Here is a 22,099-nt window from a genome sequence, read left to right as displayed (position 1 = left end):
TGAAGCTCCAATTTTCCCAGCCATGGCCGACTCCACCTCCTTTGAGCCATCTTCCTCAAACCTCCTCCTGCCCTCGTCTGCCCATCCACACTGCACACCCAGGTTCACTAAGCAGGGCAGTCACAGACTACCCTGAGCACTCCTGACCTGATATCCACATCCATGCAATACATATTTGCTGAATGAATAAATGAATGAATAAAAGAAAGTGAGAAAAGCCATCATTCTGGAAGCTGCAAGTCTTTCTCCATCTTTTCTTTTGCCTTCCCCCTGCCCCGCCCTCCACCGTCCAGCTCTATGGTGGCTCTATGGGCAGGTGGCTCACTTACCTGTATTGGATGTTCTCAGCTACTTCAGCCATCCTGTGGGCATCCTCATAGCCTCAAGGGTGGATTGATTGTTTTTAAATGAATTTTAAGGGTGTTTTCTTGCTTTTTTTCTGAATTCGACATGGAATTTGTGTCCATATTATTTACTTTGTATTGCTTTGTCACTCCCTTTTCATCTTTCATCAGGGCATTTATGGCCTTTGTTTGTGCTTCCAGTGACTCTTCAATGCATATTGCATTTATTTTCTCTCTTTGTTCACAGAACCCACCAAGAAGCCAAACTCAGGTGAGTGACTCTTTGGCTGGGAAAAACTGAGGCAATGTCCTTGAACTGATGCTTATGGAGGGATGGTTGAGGAAGTTTTACAGAACTGTAGGGTGTATGAAGGAGATGCAACAACTGTACCAGATAGCAGATATTGAAAGCAAAATGTGGTGATAAGGCAAATGTAAATCACAACCACAATGAAGCACCACTTCGTACCCACTGAGATTGCTAAAATCTAAAATGGAAAATAACAAGTGTTGACAAAGATATGACGAAACTGGAATGTTTGTATGTTGCTGGTGGGAGTCTAAAATGGTACAGTCACTGTGAATAAATGTTTTGGTGGATACTAAAAAAGTTAAATATAGAATTACTCTATGAACCAGCAATTCCACTCCTAGGTATACACTCAAGATAATTCAAAACAGGTGTTCCAAGAAAAACATATATGCAAATGTTCAGAGCAGCACTATTCATTATAGCTAAAAGGTAGAAATAACTCACATGTTCAACAGTGGAAGGAATGGATAAACAAAATATGGTCCATCCACACAATGGAATATTATTTAGCCTTGAAAAGGAATGAAGCACGGAAAATTGTGCAAAATGGTTGACCCTCAAAAAAGAAAAGAGAAAGAAGCCAGACACAAAAGATCACATAGTGGGTATTTTTATGAATATTATATTTCAAGACTAGGCAAATCCACAGGACCAGAAGTAGTGTCGTGACTGCCAGGGGCTGGAGGGGAAAAGGAGAGTGACTGCTTAATTAATTCTAGGTCTCCTTTTGGGGGAATGAAAGTGTTCTGGAAGCACACAGAGGTGATGGTTGCATAACATTGTGAATGTTCTAAATGCTCCTGAATTGTTCACTTTTAAATGGTTATTTATATGCAAATTTCACCTCAATTTATTTTTTTCGATTAAAAAGGTAACCTTTGGCTGAGGGCAGTGGCTCATGCCTGTAGTCCCAGCAATTTGAGAGGCCAGGGTAAGCAGATCATGTGAGGTCAGGAGTTTGAGATCAACCTGGCCAACATGATGAAACCCTGTTTCTACTAAATGTACCAAAAATTAGCTGGGCATGATGGCACATGCCTGTAATCCCAGCTACTCAGGAAGCTGAGGCAAGAGAATCACTTGAGGTTGCAGTGAACCAAAATCACGCCACTGCATTCCAACCTGGGTGACAGAGCAAGACTCCATCTCATAAAAAAAGAAAAAGAAATAACTCCCAGACTTCTAGCAGACTCCTTGATGGCCATGAAAGATGTCAGGAAGTAAATAGACAGGTGTTTATAGGTTGTTCAGGAAATGTTCACTATTAAGCAAGAATTGAAAATGCAGCTAAATTGCTGTTGGAGAGTGATGATGGTGTAAAGATTTCCAACAAGGAGCTCTGCAATTCTTGCTGAAAAAATCTTCCAAATTATGCTCTGCTGTAAGAAGAAATTCACACCCTGAATAGCACAGCAGGATGTGAATAGCAATGCCAGCCAAAGACATTGCAAACAAGCTGGTAAAACTAAGTGATTGTTAGCTGTTTAAAAAAAAATAATAACTGGTGTTAACAGTAAAGTGAACCTTATTTTCTAAAGATTAGGCTACCTTCACAGGAGGATAAGAAAGGGAAGAACTGAATAAAAGTAGTTAGATATTGCTAGATTTTGATATTTTAATGTTAAATATTCCTGTTAAAAATAGAAATTGGGTGGGGCGCAATGGCCCACACCTGTAATCTCAGCATTTTGGGAGGCCAAGGTAGGCAGATCATAAGGTCAGGAGTTCGAGACTAGCCTGACCAACATGAAGAAACCCCGTCTCTACTAAAAATACAAAAAAAATTAGCCAGGTGTGGAAGTGCATGCCTGTAATCCCAGCTACTCAGAGGCTGAGACAGGAGAATTGCTTGAACCTGGGAGGCAGAGGTTGCGGTGAGCTGAGATAGCACCATTGCACTCCAGCCTGGGCAACAAGAGTGAAACTCCATCACACACACACACACACACAAAAATAGAAATTGAATGTATAACTCCTGAACTAGTGGAGGAAAATGAAGAATGAAGCATAAAATTAAATACAAGAAATGAAAAGTAAAATTAAATACCAAAATTAGCCACGTTGTTGCAGTGAGCGCCTGTAGTCCTAGCAAATTGGGAGGCTAAGGTGGGAGGATCACTTGAGGCCCAGAGTTGGAGGCTGCAGTGAGCCAAGATCATGCCATTGCACTTCAGCCTCGGTGACAGAGCCAGGCCTTGTCTCAAAAATAAAAAATTATAATAATAAATAAAAAACATGAATACTAAATGGAAGTTAGGAAGGAAGGAGTTAAAAAGGAAAAGTAAAGTAAAATAGTAGGAATAGTGTATCCTTAGTTCTGTTAGATGTTGAATGATTTAATAAATCTGTAAAAAGATGGAAATTAGGTGATACAATTTAAAATGTTTCATGCTGTTTACAAGAGAAGCATTTGCAACAAAATGCCAAAGAGAAAGTGAAAATACCCAGGAAGAAATGCACAAAGCAAATATCAATGGAAAGAAAGCCAAGCTGGGCTAGCAAAATCCGACAAAATAACCTTCAAGGCGCAAACAACTTTGAAGCCCAAATAGAGGTTCTTCCCACTAAAAGAATGATTCCCTGAATGATAATGGAGTATTGACCCAGCCTGCACCCCAGGTTAAGTTAAAAGTGGAAATTTAAAGATCTAAGTGTGAGATTTTGAAAAGCATTTCCCCTGAAATACCAGGATCTGTAGATGGAAATGTTATTTAGAATAAAGATGTGGAGCTGAGCGTGGTGGCTCATGCCTGTAATCCCAGCACTTTGGGAGGCCGAGACTGGCGTATTTCTTGAGCCCAGGAGTTTGAGACTAGCCTGGGCAACATAGTGAGACCCCATCTTTACAAAAATTAAATAAAACATTAACTGGACATGGTGGCGTGCACCTGTGGTCCCAGTTACTCAGGAGGCTAAGTTGGGAGTATCACCTGTGCCCCAGAGGTTGAGGCTACAGTGAGCTAGAATCATGCCATTACACTCCAGCCTGGGTGACAGAGCGAGACCCTGTCTCAAAAGAAAAGAAAAAAAAAAAAAAGGAAAGAAAGAAATGAAAACCGTAGCTCAGAGACAAAGAAACTGAGCAATGCATAGGTTCAGAAGGGTTTGAAACAGACTGACTAAATTGTGTCTTGGCATATGAGAGGGGTCGCAGCTATAAAACAATGAAAGAAGAAACCAAGTTCCACATAGGCAGGACTGAGACAATTGGCTGTTCTTGTATGTGATCAAATCTCAATCTCATGCAATATATTTTTTTTAAGACTGAGTCTCGCTCTGTCACCCAGGCAGGACTGCAGTGGTGTGATCTAGGCTCCCTGCAACCTTCTCTTCCTGGGCTCAAGTAATTCTCATGCCTCAGTTGGTACTATAGGCATTTGCCACCACACCTGGACAATTTTTGTATATTTAGTAGAGACGGGATTTCACAAAGTTGGCCAGGCTGGTCTTGAACTCCTGGCCTCAGGTGATCCTCCTGCCTTGGCTTCCCAAAGTGATGGGATTACAGGTGTGAACTACCATGCTGGGACTCATGTAATACTTAAAAATTAACTACAGGTGGATTACATATGTGAATGTAGAAGAAAACAATTTTTTGTAAATAGAGGGAAATGTCTTATAACCTCAGTGTCAGGAAGTTTTTCTTATATAAGATACAAAAAGCATAACCACGCCTGCAGTCTCAGGTACTCAGCAGGCTGAGGCATAAGAATTGCTTGAGCTCGAGAGGTGGAGGTTGCAGTGAGCTGAGATCGCGTCATTGCACTCCAGCTGAGGCTACAGAGTGAGAATCTATCATAAGAAAACAAACAAAAAAACACAACACAACCTTTAAAAATGGGTAAATTAGATTATATGTACATTAAAAAAATAATAATAATGTTCCACTTCAGGCTCTAAAAACGTTAAAAGATGAGCTGTCAACTGGAAGAGGCTCCTTGCTGCTCGTATCCTCAGGCAAAGTTTAATATGCAAAATACAGTCACCCTTCAGTATTCATGGGGGTTAGTTTTAAGACCCCTGCTTCCCTGTAGACACCAAAATCCACTGAAGTCCCTGATATAAAACTGTGTAGCATTTGCATATAATGCAAGTATATGTTCCTGTATATTTTAATTTATTTATTTGGAGACAGAATCTCACTCTGTTGCCCAGGCTGGAGTGCAGTGGTGTGATCTTGGCTCACTGTAACCTCCCCCTCCCCGGTTCAAGAGATTCTCCTGACTCAGACTCCCAAGCAGCTGGGGTTACAGGTATGCACCACCACTCCCAGCTAATTTTTCTATTTTAATAGAGATGAGTTTTAACGATGTTGGACAGGCTAGTTTCAAACTCCCGACTTCAAGTGACCCACCCCCTTCAGCCTCCCAAAGTGCTGGGATTACAGGCACGAGCCATGGTGCCCAGCCCTTTCTATACTTTAAATTATCTCTATGTTACTCATAATTCTTGATACAGTGTAAAGGCTATGCAAATAGTTGTTATACTATATTATTTTTATTTGTATTACTTTTTATTGGATTGCTATATTTTATTTTTGAAATATTTTCAATACAAGATTGGTTGGATCTATAGATGCAGAAATTCTGGTTATAGAGCGCAAACTATGTATAGATAGCTCCTACCAAAACAGATGGATGGCAAAAAAAAAAAAAAAAAGAAAGAAAGAAAGGAAGAAAATGGAGGAGAGAAACTATGAGGCAACTAAAAGAAGAGAGATATGATCATTCCATTCACTGAAAAGAAAAATTCAAAGAGGGAATCACAGAGTTGCCCAACTGACATGTGTGTGAAATCCTCAGGGTCACACATATCCATTGCAAACCAATTTAAGCCACTGTTTAAATTTAAACCAATTAAACAATTGGGCTTTATTTATTTATTTATTTTTTAAAAAGTTCAAGTAAAGGTGTGGCAATGGCAATTTGAGACAGCCCAAGATCTGACCAATTACTGGTGGGATTATAACCCCATCAAAATCCTGAAGAGACCTTCAGGGGCATTCGAATATGAGCAATCTCCCTTCTGATTCTGCTTGCCATGCACAAACAGCAACAGCGCAACTACCTGGGCATGGGGGAAAGCTGGGAAGGCTGGTGGCACCATTGTTCATAAGAAAAAGAAAGAACATGAAATGCTCACCAGTGATATCATCGCGGGACACTTGGGCGATGGTGCTGCTGATATGAATGAAGTGGGTCTATAGCACCAATAGGAATACCTCTCAAAAATATCACAAGCAGTTTAAAAAGACAAGGAGAAGAAAGGTAACCAAAGGAAGACTACATTGATGTCTATCTTAACATGCACCAAAGAATACTATGGCTTGATTATGAACATGCACACACACACACTTGTGTAATAAAGCTTTTTTTTTCTTTTAGAGATGGAGTCTTGCTCTGTTGCCCAGGTTGGAGTGCAGTGGCATGATCGCGATTCAATGAAGCCTCAAACTCCTTGACTCAAGTGATCCTCCCACCTCAGCCCCCCAAGTAGCTCGGATGATAAGCATGCATCATCATACCCAGTTACTGTTTCTTTCTTTACATTTTTTGTAGAGATAAGTTCTCGCTATATTATGCAGGCTGGTCTCAAACTCCTGGCCTCAAGCAATCCTCTGGCCTCAGCCTCCTAAAATCCTGGGATTACAGGCATGAGCCATCATTCCCAGCCTGTAGTAGAAGTTTTTTAAAAAAATTACATAGAGAGGCACCCACCTACTATTGAATAGTGTTTAGTGTTTACCTTACTTTTTCTAGGAAAGAGGTTGGTGAGCTAGGAGTTACTATTTTGAAAAGAGAAAATACTTGCAAGTAAACTACAATTTCTTTCTTTTTGGGTGTTTTCACTGCTTTTTTTTTTAATTGAAATCTAATCTTATTTATTTATTTATTTGTTTGTTTATTTATTTATTTATTTATTTATTTATTTATTTATTTATTTTTGAGACAGACTTTCACTCTTGTTGCCCAGGCTGGAGTGCAATGGCATAATCTTGGTTCACCACAACCTCCACCTCCCAGGTTTAAGCGATTCTCCTGCCTCAGCCTCCCGAGTAACTGGGATTACAGGCATGCTCTACCACGCCCAGCTAATTTTGTATTTTTAGAATGTGATACCATAACTTGTATTAACTTTATTGACTCTCTCTTAGCTGAAAAAGCCGGATGGATTCCATTTGGCTCCTTCATTTGCAAGACATTAAGGGCTCCTTACCCACCCCCTTCCTCAAGGACTTAACTTGTGCAAGCTGACACTTAGCACATCAAAGAGTGCAATTAACTGATAAGGTAATTGCTATGGAATTCACCTGGGTGATAGTACCCTAAGCCCCCGCTTTTGTGTCTGGCAGATAGCACCCAGAGCCCCCGCACCTATCACCTTGTGATGAGTTTAAAGCCCCTGCACCTGGAACTGTTTGTTTTCCTGTAACCATGTGTCTTTTCAACTTTTTTGCCTGTTTTACTTCTGTGAGATTGCTTCAGCTCAATTCCTCCTCCTGTTTCCAAACCAAAGTATAAAAGAAAATATAGGCCCTTCTTCGCGGCTGAGAGAATTTTTAGCGCTAGCCATGTCTCGGTCGCTGTCTAATAAAGGGCCCCTGAATTAGTCTCACAGTGTGGCGTTTCTCTATAACTCCCTTGGTTACAACAAGTAGAGACGGGGTTTCTCCATGTTGGTCAGGCTGGTCTCTAACTCCCAACCTCAGGTGATCCGCCCTCTTCAGCCTCGCAAAGTGCTGAGATTACAGATGTGAGCCACCGTGCCGGGCCAAAATCTAATCTTTATTAATTTAAGCTCATAGTGCTTCAAAGGGCAGGAAGATAATCAGTTTTATGAACACAGAAAATCTGAGACAGGTCTCAGTTAATTTAGAAAGTTTATTTTGCCAAAATTGAGGATGCACCTGTGACATAGACTCAAAAGTTCCTGACAACATGTGCCCAAGGTGGTTGGGGCCCAGCTTAGTTTTATACATTTTAGGGAGACATGAGATATCAATCAATATGTGTAAGAAGTACATTGGTTAGGTCTGGAAAGGCAGCACAGCTTGAAGCAAAGACAGGAAGACTCCAAGCAGGGAGGGGGCTTTCAGGTCATAGATAGGTGACAGCAAACAGTTGCATTCTTTTGAGTTTCTGATTACCCTTTCCAAAGAAGGCAATCAGATATGCATCTATCTCAGTGAGCAGTGGGATAACTTTGAACAGAATGGGGGGCAGGTTGGCCCTAAGCAGTCCCCAGCTTGACATTTCCCTTTAACTTACTGACTTGGGGGCCCCAAGATTTATGTTCCTTTCACAGTGCATGAGTGAGAACACTTGGAAACAGAGTGGAAGTGTGGCAGGCCAGTTCTCACTAACACAGGCCCCTACAACACCTGATTCAGTATTGACTGAGTGGTTAAATATTAAAAGCCAGTGCCCATATACAAAGGCTGGACTGTAAAAAAAGCCCACCAAGAGTTTTTTCCAGGACTTTCCCAGGCCTTAAAGCGTGACAAAATAATGAAGGAATTCTTAACAGGACCCATTTAGGATTAAACAAGTTTTATTGGGGGTCTGCAAAAACTCCCCAGGCCTCCACTAACACATTTATTGGGGGTTTGAAGGAACTCCCTAAACCTCTGTGACTTAGCAGGAGACAACATGTGGGTAATCATCCTGGCACCTGGACCCATTAGATTAAGTCAATTTACTGAAGCTCCAGAGGAAGGTCCTCAGGACTCAGACCTTAGTTATAGATTAAAAGAAGTTAATCACTGACATCATTAGATAAATGCACACTTACATGTACACATATAGGTTGGAAGGTATATAAGCTCTGGAAAACTAATATTAGGTTAGTCTTGTTAAATATAGTGAACTCCATATACTGGGGGGACAATAACAATGCAGCTCACCAAGAAAATGTGCAGGACATTAAGGAATTGATAATAAATGGGATTAAAAGATCAGTACCCCGAACCCAGAATCTTACCCAAATATTTGATATACAGCAAGACAAAGATGAAAGTCCTATAGAATTTTTAGACAGATTAAAGAAACAATTGAGAAAATATGCTGGTCTTGAGGATCCTCATGGGCAGGGAATGTTAAAACTTCATTTTGTCACTAACAGCTGGCCAGATATTAACAAGAAATTACAAAATATAGAGAATGAGAAAGATAAACCTATAGAAGAGCTTCTAAAAGAAGCCCAAAATGTATATGTGTGAGAGAGAGAAAGAGAGAGTCAGAGAGCGAAAGAAAGAGAGAGTCAGAGAGCGAAAGAAAGAGACAGAGAGGCAGAGAAAGAGAGAGAGATACAGAGAGGCAAAGAGAGAGGGAGAGGCAAAGGGAGAGAAAGAGGACAAAACGAATGCTTCAAATTAAAAATAGGTCACTTCAAAAGAGAATGTCCCAAATGGGAAAAAGAACAAAAGTCATATATAAAAGCACATCAGCTAATATTAAATTTCTTTTAATTCTGGAAGCAGGTACAAACCTATTAGGAAGGGATTGTTAGATATGAGTTCTAAATTTCTTTTCAAAGAATTAATATGTCAGTATGTTCAATTCTTTGCCTTCTACTTTTAAACTTCCTCATAAAGCAAGCTTTTTCTATTACTTACTCCACCCTGACTCCTTCTATCACCTGTTCCACCCTACATTCCAATGACCTGCTCCACCCTAACTCATTCCAATTACCTGCTACCTGCTCTGCCCTGACTCCCACCAGGCACTCACCCAATCATTCTCTTTAAATTAGCCAATCAGAATTAGTTTAGCTTGTGCAATCTAACCCTAGCCAATAGGGGTACAACACAGCAGCAGGGGCCACTTGCATCAGGAATAAGAACCCCTTCCCTTCCCTTGTCCAGGTATGCACTCACCATTATTCCATCTGTAATGGACAAACTTCTATAAAAGTAACTTGCCTTGCTGAGAATTTAAAAGAAAATTTTATATTCGAGTGCTATTTCTTTTGTGGCACTGAAACTTTATATATAACAGGAGTTAAGGTTACACTTAGGCCTAGGCCTCCAAATCAATCTTAGAAAATTCCTCCATCTCCTAAACTTGCTTACCACCATAACAAAAGATGGGAATCGAGGAAATTTACAGATTCCTCCAATTCCTGCTAAATTAAAAAAGTTAAACACCCCTGGGAAAGTAGAACAAGAAAGCAATGTACCCCATTCCTTTAAAAGCCAGGGTAAATTTAAAACCTGCAATTGATAATTGAAGGTCTTCTCTGTGATGGGCTACTTAAGCCCTGTAAGTCTCCCTATAACACTCCAATACTCCCTGTAAAGAAGCAAGATGGTTAGTGCAAGACCTTAGAGCTATTATTAATCAGATAGTCCAAACTACCCACCCTGTTTTTCCCATACAGTCACCAGTGGTTTACAGTAATAGATTTAAAAGATGCCTTCTGGGCTTTTCTGTTAGCAGAAGACAGACAAGAGTTATTTGCCTTTGAGAGAGAAGACCTCACTGCAGTCGAAAATAGTAAAACTGATAGACAGTCTTACCCAAAGTCTTACGAAGTCTCCAAATTTACTCAGCCAAATATTAGAAAAAGTCATTTAATTAGCAAAAGTAAATGGAAAATTGAGCTTGAATTGGTTGAAGTCATCATATCCTTAAATAATTACCATATAAAGGTCTGACCAGACCTAGGAGAAAACTCACTTCAGGATGGGATGACACTTATTTATAGATAGTTCCTCCTGGGTGATTGAGGGAAAAAGACACAATGGGTATTCAGTAAATTGACAGAGAAACTCTTATAATAATAGAGTCAGGAAAATTGCCTAATAATTGGTCTGGTCAAACATGTGAGCTGTTTGCACTCAGCCAAGTTTTGAAGTACATACAAAACCAGGAAGGAACTATCTATACTTATTCTAAGTATGTCTTGGAGTGGCTCATACATTTGGAAAAATTAAGGAAACAGGATTAAGGTGGATACATGCCCTTCCTATGGCATTGTTTAAAATAAGACTCATGCCTTCTAAGAAAACAGGATACTGCCCTTATGAAATACTGTATCATAGGCCTCCTCCTATACTATGGGGAATTCCAGGCACTCCCTGAGAGTTAGGTGGAATTGAATTACAGTGACAGCTACAGGCATTGGGAAAAATTACACAGAGAATCTCAACTTGGGCAAATGAGAGGTGTCCCATCAGCTTATTCTCTCCAGTTCACCCTTTCTCTCCAAGTGATCACATGTGGATCAAGGACTGGAACGCAGCCCCTTTGCGGCCACGGTGGAAAGGACCTCAGAACATCATCCTGACCACCCCCACGGCTGTAAAGGTAGAAGGAATCTCAACCTGGATCCACCACAGCTGTGTGAAACCTGCAGCCAATGAAACCTGGGAGGCAAAACCGAGCCCGGACAAACCCTGCAAAGTGACTCTGAGGAGGACGACAAGCCCTGTTCCAGTCACACCCGGAAGCTGACTGGTCTACGTGGCTGAAGCATGAGGAGGATCATCATGGGACTCATTTTCCTTATAATTTGGACTTTATAGTAAAAACTTCCACTGATTTTCCCTGCATGGAGGAGTGCTGTCAGTGTATATATCAGGTTACCGAGGTAGGGCAACAAGTTAAAACAATCTTTCTGTTCTATAGTTACTATGAATGCCTAGGAACTTTAAAAGGAACATGTTCCTTTTAAACCCTATCCTGAGCCAGTGTTTCAAACTTTCTATGATGAACTGAATGTGCCAGTACCAGAAATTCCAGGAAAAACAAGAAATTTATTTTTGCAATTAGCCGAGCATGTAGCCCAGTCTCTCAATGTCACTTCGTGTTATGTATGTGGAGGAACTGTGATGGGAGATCAATGGCCATGAGAAATTCGATAATATAGACCCAGTTACTGATGAATTGCTGGCTCAAAAGAATCACCGTGATAATTTCTGGGTCCTAAAAGTCTATATTATTGGACAATATTGCATACTGGAGAAGAAAAATAATTCACTCACCCTGTAGGATGACTTAGTTGTCTGGGACAGAAACTGTATAATGATACCCCCAAATTGTCACTTGGTGAAGTCCAAATCACACAGAGAGGAATCTGTTTAGTAAATTTCCAAAGTTGCAAACTGTGTGGACCCACCTGGAGTCCCACTGGGACTGGACAGCCCCCAGTGGATTATACTGGATATGTGGGCATATAGCTTATGCCAAATTACCTGACCAGCGGGCAGGTAGTTGTGTTACTGGCACTATTAAACCATCTTTCTTCCTACTGCCCATAAAAACAGGTGAACTCCTGGGCTTCCCTGTATATGCTTCTCATGAAAAGAGAAGCATAGCTGTAGGAAATTGGAAAGATGATGAATGGCCCCCTCAGAGAATCATACACTATTATGAGCCTGCTACTTGGGCGCAAGACGGCTCATGGGGATACTGGAGCCCCATTTACATGCTCAACCGAATCATAGGGTTACAAGCTGTCTTAGAAATCATCACTAATAAAACCGCAGAGCCTTGACTATTGTGGCCTGGCAAGAAACTCAGAAGAGAAATGCTATCTATCAAAATAGATTGGCTCTTGACTACTTGCTAGCAGCTGAAGGGGAGGTCTGTGGGAAATTTAACCTTAGTAATTGCTGTCTACACATAGATGATCAAGGGGAAGTAGTTAAAGACATTGTTAGAGATATGACAAAACTGGCACATGTGCCCATGCAAGTGTGGCATGGATTTGATCCTGGGGCCATGTTTGGAAAATGGTTCCCAGTGCTAGGAGGATTTAAAACTCTTATAATAGGAGTTATAATAGTAATAGGAACCTGCTTACTGCTCCCTTGTTTGCTACCTGTACTTCTTCAAAGGATAAAAAGCTTCATCACTACCCTAGTTCACCAAAATGTGTCAGCACAAGTGTACCATATGAATAACTATCGATCTGTCTTGCAAGAAGACATGAGTAGTGAGGATGAAAGTGAGAACTCCCACTAATGAGTGAGGTTTCAAAGTGGGGGAACAAGGGAGGAGACCACCTCTCATATTGTTTTATGACTAAATTTCTGCCTCAAAGGAAAAATAGCAGTTAAAGAAAAGACAGAAATGAAATCACTAGTCAGGCAGCCTAACACTGCATTCCAGACCTGGTAGTTAAAGATTGACCCCTGACCTTATTGGTTATATTATCTATAGATTCCAGACATTGTATGGAAAAGTACTGTGAAAATCCCTGTCCTGTACTGTTCTGTTCTCATTGCTGGTGCATGCAGATCCCAGTCACATACCCCCTGCTTGCTCAATAGATCATAACTTTCTCATGCAGAGTCCCTTAGAGTTGTAAGCCCTTAAAAGGGACACAAATTGCTCACTTGGGGAGCTTGGTTTTTGGAGATGTGAGTTTGCCAATGCTCCCAGCTGAATAAAGGCCTTTCCTTCCACAAGTTGATGTCTGAGAGGTGCTTGTCTGTGGCTTGTCCTGCTACAATTTTACTGCACATGTCATTAAAAATTAGCCTAGGTACTGGATATAACATGGGAATATCATACTCTCTGGCAGCCACCTTCATCAGGAAGAGTGGAAAGACTGAACCAAACTCTAAAAAACCACTGAACCAAATTTGTTCTGGAGATTCAGTTACCATGGACTAAATGCCTTCTTATTGTCCTGCTGAGAATCTGAACTTCCCTGCAGAAAGAGACTGGTCTTTCTCCTTATGAGATGGCAGTACATATTGCCTTATTTACACGCCACTGCTGACATTCCTACCTTTGAAACAAAAGATCAGTTTCTTAAAAATTATACACTTGGTCTGTCATCTATTTTCTCTTCCATAAAACTAAAGGTCTCTTAGCACAGTTGCCACCCCTGGAGTTCGCAAGGCAACAATATCAACCTGGGTATTTTTGCCTTCCATCAAAAGCTGGAAGGCAAAAAGCTCAAACCAGCCTGGGAAGGACATTACTTAGTGCTCCTAACTACTGAAACTGCAGTTTGGACAGCAGAAAGAGGCTGGACCCATCACACCTGAGTCAAAAGAGCACTGTCCCCTCTGGAGTCATGGGCCATAGTCCCAGGACAAAACTCTACCAAACTAATGCTAAGCAAAGTTTAACCGTCCTTTTATTTTATAACTCCTTCTTTCCTTGCTCTACTGCTGAGCACCTTGTTATTAATGTAACCAGGTCACCTTTTGCTCAGACAATCACATTTGATGCCTGCTCACCATACCTTGCAGGGATCTCCAAAACCAAAGGTAACTGGCCTCCTCAGAAAAATATCTGTCTCTCCAAAGGCACATCTGACCTCTGCAACTCTTGCTTCATAGAGACCAACTCCCTTATGTTTCTCACATTTTAGGAACAAAACGTGGACTAGTTTCTAGCTCCCTCCTATGGACCACTGAGGAACAAGTGGTCCATAGCACTAATGAGGTCCTATGGACCTCCATAGCACTGTCCCTCCTATAGACCACTGAGGAACAAGGGTGGACTTCCTCAAAGGGCTGCACCTCTCTAGAACCATTACTCCATTTCACCAAAGAAAGTGTTCCCTCTAATTGTCAATAATATCAATGCAATCTGATGCAGATTTCTATTCTTATGTCTACTGATCCCGAGGCCACTTTATGTTGCTTCTATGACATGGGAGCTAACTTGGCTGGCACAGACCTCATAGACTCATTTGAAATGCATTTTATTAATCCCTCACCCTCTTCACCCCCTAGCCCCTCTTCTCTGTTTAGAACTTCTTCTGATCAAACTGTCATCCTTTCCATACCCAATGATAGGACCAGAGTAGATGTTGTAGCAGGTAAATGATTTATAACAAACTGGCAATAGAGCTAGGATATCAAGATGCAAATGCCTGATTGGAATGGATCAAATATTCTGTACACACATTAAACAAAAGCAATTGTTACGCTTGTGCGCATGGCAGGCCAGAGGCCCAGATTGTCACCTTTCGACTAGGATGGTCCTCCAGTTGACCAGGCATGGGCTGTATGGTAGTTATTTTCCAGGATTCCACAGTCTGGGGAAACAAGTTGTGCCAAGCTCTCTCTCTGCTATATCCCAAAGGTTGACACCCTGCAGGCCAGCCCCTGAGGGCCATCCAGCTTCTGTCTCCCAACACTAAGTTACTTCGTGTCTCTCACAACAAGGAGGAAACTTAGCAATCCTTGGAGACCTGAGGGGATGCCGTGAGTGTAAGAATTTTCAAGAGCTTATCAATCAGTCAGCCCTTGTTCATCCCCTAGCAGATGTGTGGTGGCATTGTGATGGAGCTTTACTGGACACTCTGCTGAGTAACTGGAGCAGCACTTGTGCTCTAATCCAATTGGCTGTCCCTTTCACACTGGCATTTTATCAGCCAGAGGAAAGAAAAATGCGATATCATAAAGCAAGAGAAGCCCCTTATGGGTCTTTTAACCTACACATCTATCTAGATGCAATTGGAGTCCCACAAGGAGTACCAGATAAATTTAAAGCCCGCAATCAAATAGCTGCAGGATTTTTGTCAATATTTTGGTGGGTGACAATTAATAAGCATGTAGATTAGATAAATTATATTTATACAACAAACAGCAGTTTATTAACTACGCTAGAGATGCTGTTAAAGGAATAGCTGAGCAATTAGGGGCTGCTTGCCAGATGGCTTGGGAAAATAGAATAGCCTTGGACACGATATTAGCAGAAAGAGGAGGAGTTTGCATAATGATTAAAACTCAATGTACTACGTTCATCACAAACAACACCACTCCTGATGGAAGTATAACAAAGGCATTGCAAGGTCTAAGCGCTCTGTCCAATGAGCTAGCCAAAAACTTGGGGGCAAATGACCCCTTCACAGGGTGGCTAGAAAAATGTTTTGGTAAATGGAAAAGAATCACAACCTCAATTCTTACTTCTTTCGCAGCCATAGTAGCTGTACTTATTCTTGTAGGGTGTTATGCCATACCATGAATCATGGGCAGGTGCACAGATCATAGAGACAGCACTTACTAAAACCTTCCTCAACTCTTCACCTTATTCAGAGGAGCTTCTTTTAGAGAATCAAGTAGAACAACTGAATCAAGACATGTTAAGGAAGTTTGAAGAAAGAACTGTAAACATTCAAGATGGGAGATTGTTAAATATAGTGATCTCCAAGTTTCTCTTCAAAGAATCAGTATGTCAATATGTTCAGCTATTTTATTCTTTGTTTTCCATTTTAAAGTTCAACTTTCTGGTTCTCTTCACCCCCTTGCCTCTAGTTTCAGTAAACAACTTTCCTGTCAGTTCTAATCAGTAGTTTACATCTGATCCCCTGGTCTTGTACTCCATCTTGAGTCACCCGTGGTCACCTGCTCTGACCTGACTCATCCTGAGTCACCTGTTCTGTAACCGTCCTTCTCATGAAACTACTCACCACACCACTCTGACTCATACCCCTGCTCTTTTTAAAATAACCAATCAGAATTAGCTTAGGCTGTGTGGCCCAACCATACCAGATAGAGGAATGACTAATCAGCAGAGGTGACCTGCAACAGGAATCAAAACCCCTTCCCCTCCCTTGTTCTGATGTGCTCTTGCCATTGCTCCATCCACAAGTTACATCCTTCTATAGAAGTAAAAATTGCCTTGCTGAGAAAATTCTTCATCAGAGTGCTAGTTCTTTTTTTTTTTTTTGGCACCAAGGAACAAGCATTTGTTTCTAACAGTCTGGTGATAATTTCCAGGCCTTCTCCCTGTAACTGGTTGCAGAATAAAAACTCTCTTCCTCCCCAGTTCATCTGCGTCTCATTATAGGGCCATGAGAAATAGCAGCCCAATCTTTAGTTTGGTCCAGGAATATAAGGTTGGTGTTATTTTCATCACAGGCATCAAACTGTTGGTAAATTTATTCCATGACAATTCTTCCTAGATTTCTTTTTTGTATTACTTGCTTCCATCATGGCAGACAGCTACACTGGCTTCTTGCCATGGAAACAAACTTCAGGAACAAAACAGAAACCTTTTTTTTTTTTTTTTAAGTTTCAGATTTCAAGGTTTTGCTTCTATCTGCAAAGTGATTTTTAACTGGACAATGGTAATCTATAAACACACCATGGGCAGCAAATGAGAACAAACTGCAAGGTTGATAGACACACTGATGTGCTTGTTTCTGCAGGCTGCTCCTAAGGGAAGGACAATTTTCTTTTGTAACAATGCAATGTTGTTTTCTCCATAGATATCTACCCAAAGCTAAAACCACCTTGCTACCCACAGTGTGAGAATCCCTACAGTGGTGGAAGTAAGAATCTGTGGATTTGAAACTCTTTCTAACTCTGGTTTGATGATGTTTCCCTTTTTGTTTGTTAGCAGGTTTAGCCTGGCTGCATTTGAAATACATGTGTGTAATAGCTACCTTACTGGAAATGTAGTTTCCTTCCTCACTTGGGGGTAGCAAGAAAGTTCAGTAGAGAGAAACAATAATATTTTCCCTTTTCTTTGATATCTGAAACCACTATGGCATACTTGTAACCACCCAATTTCTTCACTTTGTAGGCTGCCTAGACAGAGCTGATTGATCAAGATAGGGGAATTGCAATGGAGAAAGAGTAATCAGGCAGAGCTGGCTCTAAGGGAGTCTGGAGTTTTATTATTACTCAAATAAGTCTCCCCAGGCATTCAGAGACCAGAGATTTTAAGGATAATTTGGTGGGTAGGGGCTTGGGAAGTGGGGAGTGCTGATTGGTCAAGTTAGAAATGGAATCATAGGGGGTTGAAGTCAGGATTTCTTGCTGTCTTCTCTTCTGGGTGGATAGCAGAGCTGATAGAGCCAGAATACAGGTCTGGGTGGTGCTAGCTAATTCATCCAGTGCAGGGTCTGCAAAATATCTCAAGTTCTGATCTTAGGCTTTACAATAGTGATGTTACCCCCAGGAGAAACTTGGGGAGGTTCAGACTCTTGGAGCCAGAGGCTGCATGACCCCTAAACTGAAGTTTCTAATCTTGTAGCTAATTTGCAAAGGCAGACTGGTCCCCAAGCAAGGAAGTGGTCTTTTAAGGAAAGGTCTATTATCAATTTTGTTTCAGAGTTAAACCATGAACTAAACTCCTTCCCAAGGCTAGTTTGGCCCACACCCAGGAAAGAACAAGGACAACTTAAAGGTTAGAAGCAAGATGGAGTTGGTTAGGTCTGACCTCTTTCACTGTCATCATTTCCTCAGTCATAATTTTCACAAAGGTGGCTTTATACTCAAAGGACACTTTATGTTATCATCACAGAAAGCTAATCAGGCTGAGAGACAAGTCTTTTTTCTCACTTGTTTTCAGTGCTCCAAATACCTTTGGCTTGACCATTCATGAAACCCCAAGTGTGCTGTGCATTTTCATGTGTTTTAGACTTGGTTTCTCTCCATTTTTTGTAACATCTGGCAGACACTTTTTTCTGCAGATTTATTACTTTCATCGTTGAAAAATATGCAAGTCAAAAAAAGAAAGTGAGCAGGAGAGAAGCAGGGTTGGGGTGGAGAGATAGAAAGAGAAAGAGAGAAAAGAAAGGGGAAAGAAGAAAGGAAGAGAAAGATTCTGGCCGTTAATGTTACCAGCAGTTCAATAACCTTAAAAACTTAAATATTCACCAGGCAGAGCAGCGTGAAGCTGGCTAAGTCAAGAGGGGTTCTGGAAGCTTCCTGGTAGCTTGTTCTGGTTTTAAACTTTCACAGCTTAACAGCATGTCCATATGATGCAGAAACAGCACATCCAGATGGATGGAAATTATCTCCTCTTACAAGGAATCATTAAAAATAGAGACCAAGACCCAAGGGAGATGACACCCACTTGAAAAACAACACCTCAGGCCAGGCGCAGGGGCTCATGCCTGGAATCCCAGCACTTTGGGAGGCCAAGGCGGGTGGATCACCTGAAGTCAGGAGTTCGAGACCAGTCTGGCCAATATGGCAAAACCCCGTCTCTACCAAAAATACAAAAATTAGTTGGGCATGGTGGCACATACCTATAATCCCAGCTACTTAGGAGGCTAAGACACGAAAATCGCTTGAACTCAGGAGAGGGTGGTTACAGTGGGCCAAGATTGCTCCACTGCACTCCAGCCTGGGCAACAGAATGAGGCTTGTCTCAAAAAACAAACCAAAACAAAACAAAACCCCAAAACACCACCTCACCCTTAACTGTATTGGTTGAGCCAGCTAGTCTTTCTTTTTTCCCCCCACTTCATGATGAAAATCCCAAATACCACCCAACTTTTCTCTCCTACTATTTCCTCCTAGTCTTTTAAAAACCATTGTCCCATAGGTCATGGCTATGTTGCAAGGCACTCATGGGAATTCCACAGGGAACGTGTTTCTTGCTGAAACAGACTTGGGAAATGCCTGGTTAAACAGACTACCGTGGACTTCCCTCCCAGAGAATTCATCAGGACTTAAAATGCATAGTTCAGCTGGGCATGGTGGCTTATGCCTGTAATCCCAGTACTTTGGTAGAGCAAGGTGGGTGGATCACCTGAGGTCAGGAGTTCAAGACCAGCCTGGCCAACATGGTGAAACCCCATCTCTACGAAAAATACAAAAATTAGTCTTGGTATGTATTTGCAGCAACTCAGAAGGCTGAGAACCTGGAGGCAGAGGTTGTAGCAAGCTGAGATGGCACCACTGCACTCCAGGTCTGGGGGACAGAGAGAGACTTTGTCTTAAAAAAAGAAAGAAAAGAAAAGAAAGCTTAAAATGCAAGATCTTTTAAGGAAGGGCATCTTCAGAGTCTGAACACTCACCTCCTTCCACAGCAAAGTGACTCATGAACCCCAGTAAGAGGAGGAGTAGGGGAAGAGAGGCTCAGGCTGGGGAGGTGACCCCCCATGACTCAAGCCTCAATCTCCTGATGCTTGCCTTGACAAAGAGGAGGCTTCCTTTCTGACTTTGGTTTTTCATGTTGTGCTTAAATCCAGCCACGCTGATGCCTTTAACATGGCAGTCCTGAATTATTAATTAATACTGTGTGAATCCAAAATATCTGAGACAGGTCTCAATCAGTTTACAAAGTTTATTTTGCCAAGGTTAAGGACATGCCCGTGACACAGCTGCAGGAGGTCCTGATGACAAGTGCTCAAAGTCGTCAGGTTTACACATTTTAGGGAGACATGAGATATCAATCAATATGTATAAGAAGTACATTGGTTTGATCTGGAAATGCGGGACAACTGGAAGCAGGGGCTTCCAGGTCATAGGAAATTAAGAGACAACTAGTTGCATTCTTCCAAGTCCTTGATTGGGCTTTCACTGATAACTCAATTTACATGTGAGACAGGGCAAAGGAATAGTTACTTATACCTCAGTCTGGCCCAGTGAATCTGCATTTTTACATCAATAATAGGGCAGAGGGAGAAATCAGACATGTGTTTGTCTCAGGGGAGCAGAGGGGATGACTTTCTGTCCCACACCCGTGAAGATGAGCTATCAGTGCACATTGCCAGGGTGAAATTCCACAGAACTGTTTTAGGGTAAACAAAACAATTTACTCAAGTTGTGAGGACAGTATGTAGCTTTTAAAAAACTTTAAAAAAATTATTTTTTGTAGTTATCTTATTTAGAAAGAAAATGGGAGGCAGGGCTGACTGACATTTTTTTTCTGGGTTGATTTTTCCCTTGGCTTAATATTTTGGGGTCCCAAGATAAATAATTATTTTCCTTTCATAATTGAACATGAGAACATGGAGTATTTGGCATAGGAAATGGTCAAATTTAACCTATGCACCCAAGGAAGAGGAAACATGAAGCTGGTTGGAACATAGCTACAGATACTGTGGTACAAGAGCAGAAATTCCCCTTAACCAGTGTTCCTGCCCAGGCTATCCCAAATGAGCCTAGGCTAGCCTAGGTTCCCAAATGTGTATCTTGAGAAGGAAGAAGAGCCCTAGAAAGCAATGTGTAAAGTCCCTTCAATACAGGGTGGAACGTTCTCTCAGACAACGAAGGCAATCGCTTATGGGCAACATTGGGAAGACCCCAGAGATGGAATGTTCTAGGCCTTTCCATGTTCTCTTTCTTATTCTTTCTCCAGTGACTTGACAGGTGGCTGGGGGATTTATAAGTATTCATCACACACCAACCAGCTTTCTCAGGATGACTCCGGGCATGCTTGGAGCACAGTGGTCTCTTTCCCTTAGAATTTGATCTGGAGGAACCCAAGATTCTCTCTGTGTCCTTTGAAATTCAGCACATTTTTCTTGGCTTCCCTGAGCCCCTGAGGCATTTCTCAGCCCAACTGTTGACTCTGCTTCTCATGTCTGTGTTATGCCCAGACCGTTAGTTCCCCAAAGAAGACCACCAGAGTCCAGAGTCAAAGCCAAGCGGCAAGGATCTTTACTACAAGTTCGAACCTGGTCCCTCCATTCCACAGCATACAAGAGGGCCCTGAACAATGCGAGTGTCTGCTTTTTATAGCCTGAGAATTCTTTTGGTTCCCGCTCTTTCAGTAAAACTTTGAACGGCTGTCCCCTTATTGGAGACTTTCCTGGTGGTGTTTGTACTGGGCTCAGGAAGTTTGGGAGATATATGGCGATATGTGGTGGGATGGGAGGATGGGATGTGTTTGTACTGGGCTTGTTTGTTTTGAGCCCGGGGCTGAGGAATGTGCCCGGCTCCTTTCATTCCCCCCTTTCTTTTCAGGTATTTTTTAGAGCCAATCTTGGGTCTTATAAGTCTGATTCTGTTTCAGCATTTACAGGTTGGTATTGGGCTCTGAGGACCATGAGTTGTACAGTGTTAAACCTTTTTTTAACGAACCGCAAAATTCTGTTAACAACACAAGGTCCTATGGTAAGCAGAAATAGTAGGCTCAGCAGGGGTCCAAGGAAGGGGGCTAACAGAGAAAACATAGATGAGTTCCACCATTGGTCTGCAGCTGAAGCAAACTGCCGTGTTCTTATTTCTGTGCTTAACTTGCGTAACTGTTGGACCCGGTCTTCCACGAGCCCTGATTCATTTATGTAGAAACAACAGTCTTCCTTTAGAAACATACACGTTCCCCCTTTTTCAGCAGTGAGTAGGTCTAAGGCCCTCCGGTTCTGCAAGGTTACCTGTGCTAGGGACGTGAGCTGCCGCTGGAGGGAGGCAAGGGACTCAGCTGACTCCTCCATAGCAATGGCAAATTGTTGGTACAGCTTGTTACTTTCTATGAGGGTGTGACCTAGGGCTCCCCCAGCCAGTCCGGCCGCCATGAAGGATGCGGTGAGGGAGATTCCTGCAATGAGGGGGAGAAATATGGCTCGTGCAGGTCTCGGTCTAGGGTCTGGGTGAATAACAGCACTAGTCCAGTTACCGGTATACCCTAGGAACTCGCTGGCACTAAGTAGAGTTAACCGGGGAACTAATGTGACAGGAAGACACAGTAGGTTGGTAACAGAGGGGCTTGATAGGTTTTTAGATAATGTTCCATTACACCAGAAGAATATGCCTGACAGAGCCCTTAAGGTGATATTAGGGGGCGTTGCA

General features: G+C 41.9%; 1 pseudogene; it reads left to right on the top strand.

Moving 5' to 3' along the window:
• Positions 1-22,099, top strand: part of LOC129395505 (glycoprotein Xg-like) — a 57,873-nt pseudogene that overhangs the window by 21,856 nt on the left and 13,918 nt on the right.

The sequence above is a fragment of the Pan paniscus genome, chromosome Y, assembly GCF_029289425.2.
Source record: "Pan paniscus chromosome Y, NHGRI_mPanPan1-v2.0_pri, whole genome shotgun sequence".
In the NCBI taxonomy this organism is placed as follows: Eukaryota; Metazoa; Chordata; class Mammalia; order Primates; family Hominidae; genus Pan; species Pan paniscus.
The sequence above is the reverse complement of the archived record's forward strand: the minus strand, read 5'-3'. Positions and strand labels throughout refer to the sequence as shown.